The sequence below is a fragment of the Odontesthes bonariensis genome, chromosome 8 (assembly GCF_027942865.1).
Source record: "Odontesthes bonariensis isolate fOdoBon6 chromosome 8, fOdoBon6.hap1, whole genome shotgun sequence".
NCBI classification, from domain to species: domain Eukaryota; kingdom Metazoa; phylum Chordata; class Actinopteri; order Atheriniformes; family Atherinopsidae; genus Odontesthes; species Odontesthes bonariensis.
Window position 1 is genome coordinate 22708196 of NC_134513.1, and position 19339 is coordinate 22727534.

Below are 19339 nucleotides of genomic sequence, written 5' to 3' on the forward strand. Positions count from 1 at the left end.
GGCGTGTGAGCGTGTGAACTTGTTGAAATGCGTGTGTCTCACGCTCATTGCGTGAGACTTGAGAGCCCTGATAAAGTATTTTTATGAGCCCTGGATAGAAGCATTTTTGAACAGGGAAACATAACATCCTGTATTAATGTTAAGACCTTTATTTTATAAGCAAGGCAGGAAGTGGTTCTGTGGTTGACCTGGAAGTGAAGGTGAGGATTAAAGGTTAAAGGAGCCAGCCAATGTTGAACGCCACGTGTGGTTCTTTTGTTTTCTTCAGTAAATAAAGTCAAGACGACCCTCTGTTACATTTTTAACTTTTTTATTAATTCATCTATAAAATACACGGCTTACATCATCTTATATACATTTTAAAGACGCATTTTTACTTTTTATAATATTAAGGGGCTTTGGTAAAGGAAAGAAAATCTTTATGAAATACAAAAAATCTGGGTTTTACATTCATATATTTACATTTATGTATGAAATATTTTCTGAATAATACTATGTTATTGACCAGAAAGCAAACTCGTGTGTTGGTGTGTGTTCCTGCAGATCTTTCAGTCAAACCTGCAGCTGATTGGTAAGATAAGAAAGCTGGGAAAGCCTTGGCAAAATAAAAGAACGTTCATTTTTAAACAAATTTTACTAAGTGGACTCAAGAAAAAAGTTTTAGTGTATTTCTAAAATATACCCTGTGTGTCACAGCCTGTGGGTTTTTGCTTCCATTTGTCATACTTGGTCATTTTGATTTCAGGAATCTGGGTTAGTTCCGTTTGGCTCATGCTGGATCTCTGTTTCGTGTCCTTTTGTCTTCTTCCATTTACTCAGTTATACTCTTGTTTTCTGCTCAGCCTGTAAAACTGGCTTAAGTTAGCCAAAGACCACCACCTGTCCTGTGTTAATCATCAGCCTCCTCAATATGAATGCTCTCAGTTTCCTTTTTTCATAGCCAGACCCTCATTGTTGTTGTTCCCTTCTTGTGAGTTTGTTGTCAGTTTTGTGTTCCAGCTCTGCTCGATGTCTAGTTTTGTCTGAAGTTTTCATTTTTGGGGATTTCCTGTTTTGCATTAAAAGTACGCATTTGTCATACTGTCCCGTGATTTAGTACAACAAATAGATCTTTCGAGAGTATAAATCATGTTATTATGTACTGTAAGAGTACCTCTGGTGTGAGAGCAGTAAACTTTAAGGTAACTACTAGTTATGTTTAGGTTTTATTTTGTACTGTAGCTATACATACTGTGAGCTACACCACAGCTGACTGCTTATACCTCATTATATAGTCATATACTGTATACATAGACAGCTTTGGTATTGCCCTTGAGTATAATCCAGGGTTTTATACCTGAAGCTGTGCCATAAATCCACTATCAGTGGACTACACATACGAATTCACAGACCGACTTGGAATTATTAGGAAGTTTATTTCTAAGAGTTCTGTGTTGAAGCAGTGCTGCACACTTAGAAGACGGTACATTGGGTTTAATTCATTTTCATTTTCAATTCATTTTTATTTATATAGCGCCAAATACAACAAATGTCATCTCAAGGCACTTAGATAATAAAGTCCAATTCAAGCCAATTGGAATTCAATTAATTGTAATCATAATTATTCATAAAATAATCCAATTCGTTCATATAGAGCCAATTCATAAACAATTTCCTAGCTAAGGAAACCAACAGATTGAACTGAAAACTGTTTGTTTTTCGGTCCAATCTCCCGGCCTGAGCGGCGTGCCTGAGGCGACTGTGGAGAGAAACGATTCCCTTTTAACAGGAAGAAACCTCTGGCAGAACCAGACTCAGGAAGGGTGGCCATCCGCCTCGACCAGCTGGGGTTTGAGAAGACAGAAGGGGGCGGGGGGGGGGGGCACTGTAACACCATTCAAAGGATATCTGTTGGAACAGGGAAACATGAGTTAATGACCACAATAATGTCACACATACATAAAGAGAGTAAAGTGAGGAAAGGTGTGACAGATGAGGCCCCCCAGCAGTCTGGGCCTATAGCAGCTTAACTATGGGATGTTTCAGGATCACCTGAGCCATTCCTAACTATAAGCTTTATAAAAAAGGAAAGTTTTAAGCCTGGTCTTAAAAGGGGAAAGGGTGTCTGCTTCCCGGACATTTACTGGCAGCTTATTCCACAAGAGAGGGGCCTGATAACTGAAGGCTCTGCCTCCCATTCTACTTTTAGAAACTCTGGGAACCTCAAGTAAACCTGCAGTTTGGGAACGAAGTGCTCTGTTAGGAAAATATCTTACAATGAGATCTTTAAGATATGATGGAGCTCGGTCATTAAGAGCTTTATATGTAAGGAGAAGAATCTTAAATTCTATTCTGAATTTAACAGAGCCAATGAAGAGAAGCTAAAACTGGAGAAATATGATCTCTCCTGTTAGTTCTCAATCAGAACTCTGGCTGCAGCATTTTGGATCAGCTGAAGGCTTTTCAGAGAATATGTGGGACAGCCCAATAATAAAGAATTACAGTAGTCCAATCTTGAAGTAACAAATGCATGGACTAGTTTTTCTGCATCACTCTGAGACAAGATGTTCCTGATTTTAACAATATTACGAAGATGAAAGAAGGCAGTCCTAGAAACCTGTTTTATATGCGAGTCAAATGATAAATTCTGGTCAAAAATAACTCCAAGGTTCCTCACTGTAGAACTAGAAGCAAAGGAAATACCATCTAGAGTAACTATATAGCTAGACAATTTCTCCCTGAAGCGCTCAGGTCCAAAGATAAGGACTTCAGTTTTGTCTGAATTTAGCAGCAGACAGTTCTGAGTCATCCAGGTCTTTATGTCTTTAAGACATGCTTGTAGTCTGACCAACCTATTGGGTTCATCTGGTTTTATAGATACCTCCTTGAACAGTCTGGTTGGGATTGGGTCTAAAACACAAGTTGATGGTTTAGAAGAGACTATTGCTGTTGTTAGCTCAGAGAGATCAACTGGGAAGAAGCCGTCTAAATACAAATCAGGTTCTAAAGATACTTCTAAAGCTGCTGTACTTGATGATACATCACTGATAATAGTGGGAAGGACTCCATCAATCTTCTCTCTGATAGAAACAATTTTATTGATAAAAAAGCTCATGAAATCATCACTGCTGAGAGTTAAAGGAATAACTGGCTCAGCAGAGCTCGTACTCTTAGTCAGACTGGCTACAGCGCTGAAAAGAAACCTGGGATTATTCTTATTCTCTTCTATCAATGATGAATAATAAGCAGTTCTAGCTTTACGAAGGGCTTTCTTATACGTTATTAAACTATCTTTCCAGACTAATTGAGACTCTTCTAAATTAGAGGAACGCCACTGTCTCTCCAGCTTTCTTGCAGTCTGCTTTAAAGCACGCAGCTGTGAATTATACCAAGGAGCCAACCTCTTCTGACTGATTACCTTCCTTTTCAGAGGTGCAACATTGCCCAGTGCTGTAAGCATTGAAACTATAGTGCTGTCAACAAGAGAGTCAAGTGTTGCTGGAGTAAAGTTTAGGTAGTCGTCTTCTGTCATATCTGCACATGGCAGTGAAGAAAAGGATGATGGAATTAACTCTTTAAATCTGGTTACAGCATCCTCTGATAGACACCTTCTATATGTAAATTTCTTCTCAGAAACTGTATAGTCAAGTAATGTAAACTCAAAGGTTATCAGAAAATGGTCAGATAAGACCGGGTTATGAGGGAACACTGTTAACTGTTCACTCTCAATGCCATAAGTCAGCACAAGATCAAGGGTGTGATTAAGGCAGTGAGTCGGTCTGTGTACACTCTGAGAAAATCCAATAGAGTCCAATATAGAATTAAAGTTCATATTTAGGCTGTCATTTTCAACATCTACATGATTATCAAAGTCACCCACTACAATGACTTTATCTGTACTCAGCACTAACTGGGATAAAAACTCTGAGAATTCAGACAGAAACTCAGAATAAGGGCCAGGTGGACGATACACAACAACAAACACAAGAGGTTTCTGGGATTTCCACTTTGCGTGGGAAAAACTGAGAATCAGAGATTCAAAAGAGCTCAAACTAATCTTGGGTCTGGGACTGATTAGTAAGGCCTATTTCAGACCAGGGCGGCAAAGCGTGGCGGAACGGAAGCGATTTTCACCGGCAGAGGTGAAAATACATGGAAACAGATCTGTCCTTGCACACCGACGCGGCGGTAGTCGGGCGGTAGCGGCGCGGAGACGCCTCCGTCTCGCGCTGCTTTTGGAAAATAGAACTCGAGCGGACTTTGGACGGCCGGCGGCGGCGGCCGGCGGTGTCCCGTTGAAATGAATGGGGAATGCAGACAGGGCTGGAGCAGAACTACCGCGGCCGCGGACTGTCCGGTGTGAAAAGCCAAGTTGAACACACCGCCTGATAACCGGCGTAAGACTGCCGTCATTTCGCTGCCGCCACGCCACGCTCTGGTCTGAAATCGGCCTAACCCTGATCTGAAGATAGCTGCCACTCCTCCTCCTCTGCCTGTGGTTCCAGGAACGTGAACATTTAAACAGTCAGAGGGAGTTGCTTCAGTAATGCTAACATGATCCTCCTGCTGCAGCCAGGTTTCTGTAAGACAAAATATATCAATATGATGATCACAAATCAACTCATTCACTAACAGAGACTTGGAAAGGAGAGATCTGATATTCAGCAAACCACATTTAATAGTTTGATGTTTTTGTTCAGTTAAAGTTTTTGTTTTAATAATTTCTTTTTGCACAAGAGGATTTGCTCCTTTTGTGTTAATTGATTGGGTGGGTAGCAGCAGGTGGGAAGCTGCAGAGAAGTGTGTAAGACTACAACTCTGCATCCTGGTCTGAGCCCTGGGTTGTCATGTTTTAGGGTGGCAAATAAATTCATCCATATTTCTAGAAATGAGAGCAGCTCCTTCCAAAGTGGGATGGATGCCGTCTCTCCTCATCAGACCAGGTTTTCTCCAGAAAGATTGCCAATTATCTCTGTAGCCCACGTTGTTTGCTGGACACCATCTAGACAACCAGTGATTGTAGGACGACATGCGGCTAAACATGTCATCACTGGTCAGATTTTTTACTCTGAGCTGGATTTTATCCAACATATTAGAAATGTAACAAATAGAATGAAATAGAAATGTAAGACAGGATTTTATCATCTTAAAAATATTGCCAGAGTTCACCCATTTCTCTCTCTTGCCAGCACGGAGGTGCTGATGCATGCTTTTATTTCTAGTAGAATAGATTATTGCAATGCCCTGCTCTCTGGTCTTCCCAAAAAAAAGTATTTACCTACAATTACTACAGAATCAGCTGCACGTGTGCTGACGAGGACCAGAGGGCGGGAACACATGACACCAGGTTTAAAACCGCTGCATTGGCTCCCTGTCCGTTTGATTTGAAGGTTCTTTTAGTTGTTTATAAATGTCTTAATGGTCTTGTTTTTCTGATCTGCTTTTAAATTATTGGCCCTCGTGGACCCTGAAGTCCTCTGGTACCGGCCTTTTAGTTGTTCCTAAAGTTGGAACAAAAACTTATGTTGAGACGTCGTTTCATTATTATGGACCTGCCAGAGAACCTCAGGGCTGCAGAGACTGTTGTTTTTAAAAAGAGGCTCAATACCTACCTTTTTTAGTTTAGCTGACAGCTGAATTTTATTTCATTTATTAATTTGGGTTTAGTTTACTTTCATCCATTATTTTAAACAGGGCTGGGCGAGTCAACTTGTTATTATCGCATTAACTCATTCATTAGACACCGAGAGGTGGAGGTGTCGATCACATTGTACCTCAAATAAAATTATATCCAAGACTTGCGGAAAGAAGTAGAATGATTTAAAAGTGAATAAAGCTGTAAGCAGCAGGAGGAAGCAGAGACGTCTGCACTCTTCAGAAGCAAGAAGTAAAAACCATTGCAGGCGCCTACATCTTCATCACCATTTAAAAAGGAGTTCTGGCATAATATTTTACTTTCAGATGACTCCACGAGCCAAACTAAAAATACAGAGACAGCTGTACACAGTTTTAGCTTCAACAGTCACTGCTCCTCCCCATGTGGAGAAAAGGCATTGCAGCTCACTTCCTTGATTAAGGACATTACTTTGTTGTTATGGCTGGGGTGGTGTTACTTGGCTGAAAACTGGATAGGACCCTGCTGGCAACTGGCTGTACAGAGCCATCATTTTGAGGTGCTGCATCTATAAGAATATGCAGCTTCAAATAGTTCCCTCCAAATTAAATCCATTTCCAAACATGAAGATATTTCTCCTTGGTTCCCGTCCTTAGGCCTTCGACAGCCACCCTTCCATCGAGACGAATAAATAAATTATTTGGAGCCAAAGAATTGGTTTCAGCAGCACACATTGTACAATACCACTGTTTTATTTAAAAAGAGGTTCAGGCTGGCAAGTTAGACAGCTTCATGACAGCCGCCTTAGACGACAGCTTCTGTCGGATTGGCGACCGCCACTGCTGCGGCAGCTTCTTCCGTCGGATTGGCGACCGCCACTGCTGCGGCAGCTTCTTCCGTCGGATTGGCGACCGCCACTGCTGCGGCAGCTTCTTCCGTCGGATTGGCGACCGCCACTGCTGCGGCAGGTTCTGTCGGATTGGCAACCGCCGCGGCAGGTTCTGTCGGATTGGCGGCCGCAACCGCCGCGGCAGGTTCTGTCGGATTGGCGGCCGCAACCGCCGCGGCAGGTTCTGTCGGATTGGCGGCCGCAACCGCCGCGGCAGGTTCTGTCGGATTGGCGGCCGCAACCGCTGCGGCAGGTTCTGTCGGATTGGCGGCCGCAACCGCTGCGGCAGGTTCTGTCGGATTGGCGGCCGCAACCGCTGCGGCAGGTTCTGTCGGATTGGCGGCCGCAACCGCTGCGGCAGGTTCTGTCGGATTGGCGGCCGCAACCGCTGCGGCAGGTTCTGTCGGATTGGCGGCCGCAACCGCCACTGCTGCGGCAGCTTCCTCCGTCGGATTGGCGGCGACAGCCAGAGAAACATTCACTTCTCTTTTAGCCTTCAGATTTACTTGTGAGATGTCAGCTTGCTTATATTTCATGTCGCCAATGGATGCAGCAGCTTTAACTTCTTTGCTTTCCATTAAGACTGCAAAGAAGTTCAAAAATGGATTAAGAAATATAGACAAGTTAGCCATAAACAGAAAATTCAAATACTTCAGACCTGCCCCAATAGATGGCCCTAAACTCAGTTTAGTTACTTTTCTTGCAGTGTGACAAAGCTTTAAAGGGCTTTACCATATCCTGACACGTACTATACAACTATGCAGAAGTCAAGTAAACAGCTGCAGATTGAAACGGGTCACTGTTCAAACAGAAGTCTTCTGAAAACCATTTTCCAGTCGATGCTCAAACGCAGTTTATAAAGTTTCACCACCCAAGGAAGACTCAAACTCATTTTGCATACCTTCTTTTGAGTTCTTCCCCAACATGGAATCCATTGGCTGGACAAGTTCAAGGGGTTTCCTTGAAGACAAGTCTATGACACAAAAGGCATTGAGTTACTATGAAAACCTACAGCTTTAAAACATTTCTTACAGCTGTCCTTACCGCTTTGCTTTTTCTGAACCTCATTGGCAGCTCCATGATTCATCCCAACTATTGGCCAACATGATCCTATGGAGAGAGCATATTTTGCACAAATGCTGATCGTGAGAAAGAACAACAGACACAATCCAGTTTTAGGACTTAACACCAAAAAGAGCAGACAAAATGCAAAACCTTTGGCCAGCCAAGCCGTCAGCACAGAAATCAGCAGCACTCCAACAGCTCCCATTGTTCCAGTCAGCAAACAACATCCCAACCCACCTGTGAGGTTTAAATCAGCTCCTCGTGGAGGTGACACAGCTGTTGCTCATCAGGTATAATTAGATTTAGAAGATTCAGGGCTCATTCAGATAATAGTGAATTAAAAATACCAAAAGTGGATTTAAATAGTAGTATTGAGGATTTTAATCTTTATATATGTAATGCTATTGTAGAAGTGGCTAGTCAAACTATAAGGATAAAAGGTGGGAAAAAGGAAAGGAAGTTGGTACCATGGTGGACATTAGAATGTACTGCAGCTATGGAAGAAACAAAATAAAGCCTTTAAAGTATTAAAAAGAAATCATAGCCCTCAGAATTTGAATGAATACAAAAAATTGCAAGTGAAGGTAAGAAGAACTGTTAAAAGTGATTAAAAGAATGAAAGGAATTAAAAGAGTGAATGGATGTCCAATATTAAATAATGGAGAAACAACAGCAGTGAAAAATAAAGATAAGGCAGAGATGTTGAGAAAAGTGTTTGTTAGAATTCATAGTTCTGAAAATATCAGCGTAGTAGGGCGAGAAAAGACAATTCTGGAAAATAAGGAGTTATTGGAGAAAATGGTCGAATCGAATGATTTATTGAATATGTCATTTACAATAATGGAATTGAATAGGGCAGTTTAAAAATATAAATTATCAGCTCCAGGAAAGATCAGATTTGTTATGGAATGATAAGTAATTTAAGTGAATTTTCTAAAAATATTTGATTGGAATTGTATAATAGAATTTGGGAGGAGCGAGAATTACCAAAAAGTTGGAAAGAAGCTGTGGTTATACCAATTAGAAAGCCAGGAAAAGATGAATCAAAACCAAAAATAAAAAATGATAGACCAAGAGCTTTAACATCCAATATATGTAAAATAATGGAGAGAATGATAAATGAAAGATTGTTATATTATATAGAAAGTAAAGGACTTATATCAAAGTATCAAAGTGGATTTAGGAGAGGGAGAAGTACAATGGATCCAGTAATATGTCTAGAGAATGAAATAAGAAAGGCTCAAGTAAATAAAGAGAGTGTTGTAGCAGTATTTTTTTATATTGAAGGAGCGTATGATATGATGTGGAGAGAAGGGTTATTAGTTCAAATTAGAAGAATGGGTATAAATGGTTGTATGTTTAAATGGATTAAAAAAAATTTAGAAGGAAGAAAAATACAAGTGAGAATAGGGAAGGAATATTCTGAGAATTTTAACATAGAAAGCACAGTTAGTCCATTATTATTTTCTGTGATATGTTTAAGGCCTCTCACCAGAAGAGCACCTAAAAGATTTCTGAGGAGTGTGGACATAAATCCCACCACATTTTACCTGGAAAGCAAGCCCTTTATAATTTGACCTAATTTGCCTTCCACATTTGGGTATATACTGAAGAGATTGTAATAACCCCAGCCCTAAATTTGACTTGTCCTAAGTGCAATTGCTTTTGTTTCGCCTAATTTTAAATCAAACAACCTCAAACATCCCTACATGAAACCACATTTAGATAATAATGATTCTATTTTTGTGAAAGGGGGATGAATTCATACCCTCTGTACACATAGCCTAGCTTTACATTAACCTGTTTTATTAATGTTTGCAGATGACTAAGACAGGGAAACCTGATGCTTACTGGAGGGACATCTGTGTAAAATATGCCCAGGGCCAATACCACTTCTCTACTGGCAAACGTCCAGGGGCCAAGAAGTGGAAAAGGGCCCTGGAGAAAATTGATGCTTGTCCCCTGCAGAACCACACAAAGGATCTGTTCGGGGGAAGCCTTCTGTGCTCCTGTGGGTTCCACAAGGTAGGTGAAATGATTTACTAAGTCCTGGTAAGCCACTGCAGCATGTGGATTTATTTATTGAACAATATATATCTGCACAATTCTGGAGAAAACTGTGAGTGTAGGATTCTGAGTTGCATGTAGTACAGCCTAGTCAGCCAAGGAGGAGGAAATAGTCCACCGCTACACAGCTCTCCATGCCATGGACAAGAAGCCTTCAAGGTACAAAATAGTAATTATTTTGTGCACCAGAATTAAACATACATTCCATGGGCTGAATGAAGAATATGGATGTCTCTTTCACCATTTAGCTACACCCAGAAGGCTAGGAAGAAAGCGCGGGCATCAGGAGGACCGTGGAGAGCACCGAGGAAGCCGAGTGGCTCTGCTCCTGGACAGCAGGCGGCAGAGAGGTGCTTTCTATCATTTTGGTTCAATGCAAATCATTGATTAAGAGACAGCACATGTAATTAAGTGTAAATTACTTTATTGCAATCCCTACTGACATTGTCACTTGGTTCTTCGTGGCTTTACAACCTTGTTCACGGTCCAGATCATATCACACTTCTCTCCCACAGACTGTACATGACTCACGGCCAAGCAGCCCGGGACCCCGAAGTCCACAGGGTCAGTGAGTGTGTCTGCCTCAGACTAGTGATGTGTCGGTCGCGAACGATCCGGCTCTAAGAGCCGGCTCTTTGAAGTGAACGACAGGAACTGGCTCCACAATGGGAGCCGTTTTGGGATCCTATTTGGGAGCCGTTTTTTTTTTTCTTTCAGTATCTCGCTGTCTTGCTTGTGCTCTGCAAGTGCCACAGAGCCGACAGTTTTGTCCCCACGTCGGTTTTTTTGTCCTTGATACCTCGCTGTCTCCCCCCCCCCCCCCCCTCACTCTGCTCAGCTTCTGCCAGTGCTAGACGGAGAGTTTTTTTTCCTCGGTCTCCACTGCCCTCATGGAAGCGTGTGCTCCACACATCTGACTAATCACACGCAGCTTTCAATTAATAAGGTGACGGGGCTGCTTTTATACTTTTTCGTACTGTGGTGGGTAATTTGTATTTAACACAGTGAGTTCTTCATCTCTAGTGGTTCAAAACTTGTGTTGTTCACATGTTTTTTATCCTTCATAGTTTTATACTTTAATTTAATAGCACTGAAAGTGATACTTGTATTATGGTACCTTTTTGTTATGAAGCTGCTTTAATACTTTTTCGTACTGTGGTGAGTATTTGTAATACAGTGAGTTCTCCATTTCTAGGCCTAGTAGTTCAAAACTGGTGTTGTTCACATGGTCTCTTTTATCCTTCATAGTTTTATACTTTAATTGAATAGAACTGTATTTGATATTTGTATTGTGGCACCTTTTTTGTTATGAAGCTGCTTTGATACTTTTTCGTATTGTGGTGAGTGTTTGTATTTTATCTGTTTAATTTATTTTAAGTTATTTTTGTGGAAGTGGTGCTATTTTGTGATAATTTAATTGGTTATAATAAAACTTTTATTTATAAAGCATTGTTATGCAGCATTTTTACTCATCATAAGTGCTTAACAATGTCAATAATGAAACAAAATGTTATAAAATTAGGTTTAAGCTATTAATAATTAATAATGTAAAAATATATATGGGGAGCCGTTTGGGAGCCGAAAGAGCCGGCTCTCCACAGTAAGAAGAGCCATTGGAGCCGCATCTCGAAAAAGAGCCGAAAATCCCATCAGAGGTGTGTAGCAGAGTGGCGCAGCGGAAGCGTGCTGGGCCCATAACCCAGAGGTCAATAGACCAAAATCATCCTCTGCTATGTATACATTTTCAAATCAAACTCGACATCTCTCATTAAAAAACCTGGAAAAGACGATGTAACACTCATAGCATCACAATTGACACTTGACCAACTCTGAAAACCTTTCAACACACTCTTAATTAAAACTCGTTTGGTGTGCTCACGAGTGTTCTCCAAAGTCCACTTTTCTGATATAAGTAAAAAATAAGAATTATTGTTGTCAAAAGACTGAAATCTTTCACTTTTGTTAAATGGATTAGAGGATCGTTTACCCGATTTCTTTAAGTTGTGTTTTTTATTTTGAATAGTCACGTGGATAAGGCACTGGCCTCCTAAAGCTGGGCATGCACTGTGCGATTTTTGGCCCGATGTCGACAAGACTTTCACTCGTGCGACTATTTTGGAGATCGGACCAAGTTTTGGCTCAATCGTGCGTCTCGCATCGTGTGGTATACATGGGGTAACAATGATTAAGCCCTCCCGACCACCTCCCGATCGTTCGGATGAAAATCAAACTTGTTTGAAATCCTGGTCGCCGCTCGTGAGGCTCTCGCACAGTTGAAGCAGTTGCACGCGGCGATTGACCTCATTCTGTCACACTACGCAGAGCCAAGCAGAATGTCCAGCAAAGAGGTGTTCTTTTGCTGGGGAGAGGCCGAGTGCTCCTGCTCAATCGTTTCCAGTTGTTGCTTGGCTCTTTTGATATAAATTATCAGAGCCTGAATTTGTACTTGTACCTTCAAAGCATCCTCGGGTGACAGGAACTTCATCCTACGAAAGCGGGGGTCAAGGGCAGCAGCAATGATGGCCACATTTTGTCCATTCTCTTTGAAGCAGACTCAGACTCCCACCTTGCTTTCATCTCTTGGTCTGCAGCAATCTGAAGCAGACCCGTATGTGGTTTTCTTGTAGACTTATGGAGACCCTTCAGCAGTGGAGGTAAAACAGATATTGTGACATAGGACTCTCCACTGAGAAAAACAGTGGCCTGTTCGAAAGGCTTGAGGACCTGCTCCAGTTCCTCTAGTAAGATCCACTGATCATTCCTCAAATCCATGTATTGCTTCCCACGCTGTGTAACGTCTGGGTCAGAAAGTGTTGGGACCACCGGCCACCGTTGTTCCAAAAGGCGACTTACCATGTAGCATGAGCTGTTCCATCTTACAGACACATCCTGGAGCAGGGTATGCTCAGCTGTACCCCACTGTTTTTGTTTCTGTTTCAGCTTGCTGCTAGCCGGCTCACTTTTCTTGAAATGCTTCACAAGAGACCATGCAGCCCCGAGTGTCCTGTCGATCATGGGGTTGTTCTTCAAGGCATGATTTACCACCAACTGAAGCGTATGGCCGGCACAACGATGTGATGCTACCGCATGTTTCTCCTCTAGGATGCGAAGAGCTGCAACAACATTTGCTGCGTTATCATGTACAATCGCCAGTACATCATCTCGAAGGGAGAAATCAAATTTATCTGCCACCATCTCAACCCAAGAGGCAATATTTTCAGCAGTGTGGCGCTCCTCAAGTGGTATTGTAGTTAAGCTAAACGAGGTCAGCTCCTAATTTTCATTAATGAAATGACAGGTGACACCTAAATATGCCTCAGTGGCCAGAATGGTCCAAGCATCAGTTGTTAGGGATAGTTTGGAAATGCTTTTTTTCTAGTTCACTTTTCACTTTGTCCATGGTAACCATATACTTCTTCTCCATTAAGTCAGGAAGTGGCGCCTGGATGGAAGGGTGTATCCTGAGTGGAAAGTGTTTATCATTTCACGGAAGCCTTCCCCTTCAACAATCGCAAGGGGCCTCATGTCCTTCACAATCATAGAGACGATCCTGTTTGTGTACACACTAGCCTCCTGGGGTGTGCAAGGTGCCTGGTTCTTTTTATTAAAAAAAAGGTCCGCCACACTGCTTTCCTTACTCCTGTAATGGCAAAAAACATAAAGTACATGAATATTCACAGCAGCAAATCAAAAATATAGCATCGTCCACATCATTGCTGTTATTATGATACATTTAGCTAACAGTAGGCTATACTACAGCCATCTCAGAGGCTCAACTTAAAAAATTATTTATGTAATTTAAATTGTCAACTTGTAATGCGTGTTTACTACTTGGATCTGGTTGCTACTAGATCGTGGAATTTCGACAGTCAACAGGTAGACTAGAACTACATAATGGCAGAGTATAAAATCCACCGTCCGGTGTTAGCAAATAGATAACACAGAAGAAACATGTCGGGACTGGTAGCGCTAACAGCTTTAAACTAGGCAAACATGGGACCTGTTCTAGTCGTAATTAAAAGACGTAAATTTTACGCCGGGAATATAACTGGACAACAACTCAACAGTCTAACGTAGCATTTATTCAGAGAGGATCTTGAAATTAACAGAACTTACGGTGTTTTGCTGCCATCCTGACGAGCTCCAGGGTGCTTTCGTTTTAAGTGTTCGTGCATCGCTGATGTACTGCTGTGGTACGCCAAATTAAATTTGCATAGTCTGCAAACAACCACATTGTTAGCAGCATTAAGGGTGAAAAATTCCCGGACTTTGGAAGACCGTGTGCGTGATTTTTTAGCTATATGCTCTTCAGTGCTCCAACTACTGCTTGCCGCCGCCATCGTTATGAATTCTTCTTCTTCCGTTTTAAACTAAGGCGTCTACACCGATTGGCGACTCTGGTGCATATTTACTGCCACCACTGGACTGGAGTGAGAGTTCATCTAGTAGGTCGTTTGGAACGGGGACTTCAACCAAAAAAAAAAAAAAGTAGCGACGCATAAAACGCAAATTATTCATGTCGACGAATTTATGACGTCGAATAAGTCGAATACGTCGACTATTTGACCCAGCTCTAGTGCCAAAGCATGCTGAGCTGTTTGATGAGAGATATTACAATTGTATTGTAACTGGTAATCTTGCTGTATAGCACCTCCTACTTTTCGGTTCAAGTTTGACATAGATTTAGTCAGCAGTCAAATGTTCACTCAAGTCTCATCACGCAAAAATACAGAACTCTTGCATCTACCGCCATGAGGGGGCAGCTCGAAGCCACGCTCACTGCCAACAAAAGCCAGGCAGAGTCTCTGTGGCGCAATCTTTTAGCGTGTGTGGCTGTTAACTGAAAGGTTGGTGGTTCAAGCCCACCCAGCGACAATTTTTTATACCAAAAAATCCACTGGCCAGCAACCAGTTGTATGTTTGGTAGCAAATCAAAAGATTCACGGGGTAACTTGTCCCACTGAACCCACAAGTTATCCTTTAAGTCATTTGGTTGACATGCTTGCAAAATTCAAAAAGGCTGAGAGACCAAATGAGGGCAGTTGGGAAAAAATTTGACATTAAATCTCTTTCTTTAAAGCTGCAGTCGGCAGGTTTTCAAAATTAAGAGTCTAAAGTCGGAAAATTCGAACTGATACAACTTTCAAGGCCCTCCCCGAACCTCTAACAAGCTCCGAATCGCCCCCCAAACCCCTCCCCCTCTGTGGACGAGGTTGTGCACGTAAGTTCACACCAGTGTGAGCGCACACAAGCTGTGTGATGACTCACGCTCAGCAGCGTGTGCACAAGCTGTGATTGACAGGTAGGATTCCTCCACCCTAACTTGATTGGTTAAAAACAGTCGGGAGCGCTCGGTTTTTGCAAGCATGATTACAGGCTTCAGAGGGAGCTACAGATTTCGTTATTTTTCCTAAACAGACTATTTAATATTCTACTTCCAGAATCCCATGACAGTTCAAGCTAATATGACTAAAAAAAAGTTGCAGACCGCAGCTTTAACAAGTCAGAGCAGGAAGTTATTGACTACTTGTTGTGTGCTACTTTACTTGTTACCTACACAGCAGATATCAACCTTATGACAAACATTAATTAATCGAACACATACTCTAATGAAGGGATGAGAGGTGGTAGTGATCGAGGCCACGCCCACAGACAGCTACAGCAAGTCTCTGTGGCGCAATAGGCCAGCGCGTTCGGCTGTTAACCGAAAGGTTGGTGGTTCAAGCCCACCCAGGGATGAGTGTGTGTGTGTACCAACAAATCTACCGGTCAGCAACCAGTTGTAGGTTTGGTAGCAAATTGATAGCTGTAATGGGTAACTTGTCCCACTGAATCCACAAGTTATCCTTTAAGTCATTTGGTTGAGAAGAGTTAAGGTGCCAAGGCATTCTGAGCTGTTTGATGAGAGATATTACAATTGTATTGTAACTGGTAATCTTGCTGTATAGCACCTCCTACTTTTTGGTTCAAGTTTGACATAGATCAGCAGCAGTTCACTCGAGTCTCATCACATAAAAATACAGAACGCTTGTATCTACCGCCATGAGGGAGCAGTCAAGCTCGAAGCCACGCCCACTGCCAACAAAAGCCAGGCAGAGTCTCTGTTGAGCAATGGGTTAGCGCGTTCGGCTGTTAACCGAAAGGTTGGTGGTTCAAGCCCACCCAGGGAAGTTCTGACTTATGCGTATTACGTGAGTTAAAGTAAACATTCTGCCACCAAAACGCTCTCCTTACGCATTATACACGCTCCTTGGCAAAATATTTCTCCAAGGGTGACCTGTTAAGTGCAGTGTAATGCATGACTCAACCTGGAGGCTCCTCTGTCTTTTGTCAAAATTGCACAAGCAAAGTGAAAAAACAACCTTTTTGTCATATTGCTATGAAAGTCACACACAAACAAGAAAAAATTCAAAAAGGCTGAGAGACCAAATGAGGGCACTTGGGAAACAATTTGACATTAAATCTCTTTCTTTAACAAGTCAGACCAGGAAGTTATTGACTACTTGTTGTGTGCTACTTTACTTGTTACCTACACAGCAGATATCAACCTTATGAAAAACATAAATAAATCGAACACATACTCTAATGAAGGGATGAGAGGTGGTAATGATCGAGGCCACGCCCACAGACAACTACAGCAAGTCTCTGTGGCGCAATCGGCCAGCGCGTTCGGCTGTTAATCGAAAGGTTGGTGGTTCAAGCCCACCCAGGGACGAGTGTGTCCTTTCAGGCACCAGAACCTGCAGGGACTCAGACTTCAGCCTGAAAAGTTGTCCACAAGACAAAATGTATAAAATATGAAGTATACTATTAATTTAAGATGGCTCTGTCAGAAGTCAGCTATGGTGCTTGAGAATTTTAAGCAATGAACCTGTATTTAATTTGGCCAAAGGTCATTTCTATCCGTGCCCTTGTTTTAGCATGTGCATGTGCATGTGCATGTGCATGTGCATGTGCATGTGCATGTGCATGTGCATGTGCATGTGCATGTGCATGTGCATGTGCACATGCCCTTGTTCCTGGATCAGGATATGGCGTGAGGAGGGACGGCCAACAGATGTTTGATCCAGCACTTAAAGTCAAAGTTCAGCTCTGTTACCACCATCACAGCGTCCTCAGTGGTGCCTCTTTGAATGATCACAAACCTCCTGAAATGCACAATATGAGTAAAAAACATTCAAACTTGTGCAAGAGCATTACTTTGACCTTTCTTTGGGCTCATGTCATTTCTGTATTCCCCGTTTGCTCAAGTATGATCATTCACTTTAAAACAAAAGAAAGAAAATCTGAATAACAACCCATGGCCTCTGGCCCTCTCTTGCTTTCATTACTCATCCAGTGACATCACTCCCTGGCCAATCAGTGGCCTGCAGTCTGTAGACGTCACATTTTCGGCTGGACTCAACTCGAATCCCTGCCGTGTAGGTGCTAAAAATGTAGCTGCTACCAGCTGTTACTACCTCATGGAAAACCCTAAAACCCGAGTCGAATTTAGTCAAGTGGAGTAGCGTTTTGCATTTTGGTTCACGTTTCTCATATTTTACACAGGCAGGGAAGTAATGGTGTCAAGATGGCCGAGTGGTCTAAGGTGCCAGACTCAAGGCTTCAGTCCTTCCTTAGGACAGGGACTTCTGGTCTCCAAAAGGAGGCGTGGGTTCAAATCCAGCTCCTGACACTAATTTCTTGCTTAAATCTTACTTTCTTATTAGAAGACCGTAAAGAAAGCCATGTCAGGCCATGGTGAAAAAGGGCATTTATCTCTGAAGACGGGCCTTCAGTTCCTCCCATCAACATACACAATTCAGCTGTGCGATGAGGCAGTTCTCCTGCTACATTAAGCTCTTTTCCACTCGTACTTACTCACAACCACCTCAATGTGGGTGGGGTCGTTATAGCAAGGAGGTCCAAAAGTCCTGTGATGTCACTTTTATTGGACAAAATATGACACAACAATTTAGGACATCAAGGTGAAGCTATACCTGCTACTTGGTCTATGTCTTTGCGTCTAGCAATCCACCTCGTTGACGATCACAGAATACATCAAATCCAACTGTTGCTGTTGCCGGGTTCTTGTTAAGGAGTGGCTTTCATGACTCATCCAGTGACATCACTCCCTGGCCAATCAGTTGCCTGCAGTCTGTAAATGTCACATTTTCGGCTGGACTCAACTCGACCCCGACCGAGTAGGTGCTAAAAATGTACCACCTTGTGCCAGGTGGTATTACCTCTTGGAAAACCCTAACAGCTGAGTGGGATCCAGTCGAGTGGAGTAGGTAGAGGTTGAAAAGGGAGGAATGTGTTCCCATGTCATTCGAAATCTCTGAAAGTTGACTTTGGCTTTTTTTATCTCTTCTTTTTTTTTCCGGAAGGCATGTTTTATAAAATGTGAATAGCCCGGCTAGCTCAGTCGGTAGAGCATGAGACTCTTAATCTCAGGCGCGTGGATTCGAGCCCCACGTTGGATGTAGTAGTTTCAATAATCAACAGATGTTTGATCCAGCACTTAAAGTCAAAGTTCAGCTCTGTTACCACCATCACAGCGTTCTCAGTGGTGCCTCTTTGAATGATCACAAACCTCCTGAAATGCACAATATGAATAAAAAACATTCTTTCCCTGCCATTTGCTGCCTTTGTGTACCTCAAGTACTCTGGAAAAGATTTCCCTTCAGAATTGCTTTGACTCTGTAGTAGCCAATTTCCTGACAATACCAGTTCTGTCACTGTCCATGAGCTTTACTGGCCACAACCCTGGATCATTTGAAAGTAGATCCTCACTTTCAGACTGGCAAATGTCCATTAACCCTGCCCCCTCCTGCTCTTGCTCCTTACTCTGTGCTGCGCTGTCATCTGCACTGCTGGCACTGGCCCTGTTGTCGTCACCATGGCCTGATGAGGGGCTTTGTTCTGTATCATGGATTCAAATGGAGTTTAGTTAAAGCATGCAGGTTAGTGATGCATGGACGTTAATGCATAGAAAAGTTAAATGCATGCAAGTTACAGTTATGCATGCAATCAAATTAACTCCATACTTAATAGCTGTAAAAGTGTAACCCTTAAAAGAAGGGAAACATCTTATTGTGAATCAATTTTAAAGTGACATGGTACTCTTTGCTACTTTCTCACCATCTTCACTGCTGGTCCTCGTCCTGTCCTCCTGCACTTCAGCAGTGGTGGTGTCACTGGCCGCTGCAACATTGCCTGATGTGGAGCCTGGCTCTGTATCAGTGATGAATGCAAGATAAGTTAATACAGGAAAAGGTTAAAGCATGCAGGTTTCAGTTATACATCCAAGTTAGATGTATATTAATATGTTAGCCTACCATTCGCTAACATCTAGTGTTTGAAAGCTCAAAGTCAGTGAGTGAACTTACCTTTCTTTGAGAAAAACTGAGTGATCAGTTGCCTGCCTCTACTGGCCCTCTCGTCTTTCTCCCGTCTTTCCTTCCGCTTCTGATAACCCGACTTCATTCTAGATTATTTCAGTCAGCTCACCGTCCATCATGTGTTTCAGACAGCCGCTCCATACACCTGCCTGCATTTCGGATGCGTTCAACTACAATTCGATCAGAACTGGACCGCACCATTTTGCAAGAGGGGGAGGGCCGAGTAAATGTCAATATGCCAAAGAACTAAAGAAAAGTTATTGAAATCGAAAACTGTGTTTGATTAGTTTATTTTCCATTAAAAATGTTGTAATTCATTAGAAAATTCTAAGAATGGGCAAC

At 42.3% G+C, this 19339-nt stretch overlaps 4 non-coding genes across 4 annotated transcripts; all 4 read left to right on the forward strand.

The window, feature by feature from the left end:
* The first annotated feature begins 15279 nt into the window (after window positions 1–15279).
* On the forward strand, window positions 15280–15353 carry trnan-guu (transfer RNA asparagine (anticodon GUU)). The gene has a single exon. It is a non-coding gene; the product is annotated as a tRNA-Asn (tRNA).
* Window positions 15354–16255: 902 nt separating this feature from the next.
* On the forward strand, window positions 16256–16329 carry trnan-guu (transfer RNA asparagine (anticodon GUU)). Its single transcript has one exon. It is a non-coding gene; the product is annotated as a tRNA-Asn (tRNA).
* An 849-nt stretch (window positions 16330–17178) lies between these two features.
* Window positions 17179–17289, forward strand: trnal-caa (transfer RNA leucine (anticodon CAA)). The gene is made up of 2 exons: window positions 17179–17216; window positions 17244–17289. It is a non-coding gene; the product is annotated as a tRNA-Leu (tRNA).
* Window positions 17290–18006: 717 nt separating this feature from the next.
* On the forward strand, window positions 18007–18079 carry trnak-cuu (transfer RNA lysine (anticodon CUU)). Its single transcript has one exon. It is a non-coding gene; the product is annotated as a tRNA-Lys (tRNA).
* The last annotated feature ends 1260 nt before the right edge of the window (window positions 18080–19339 follow it).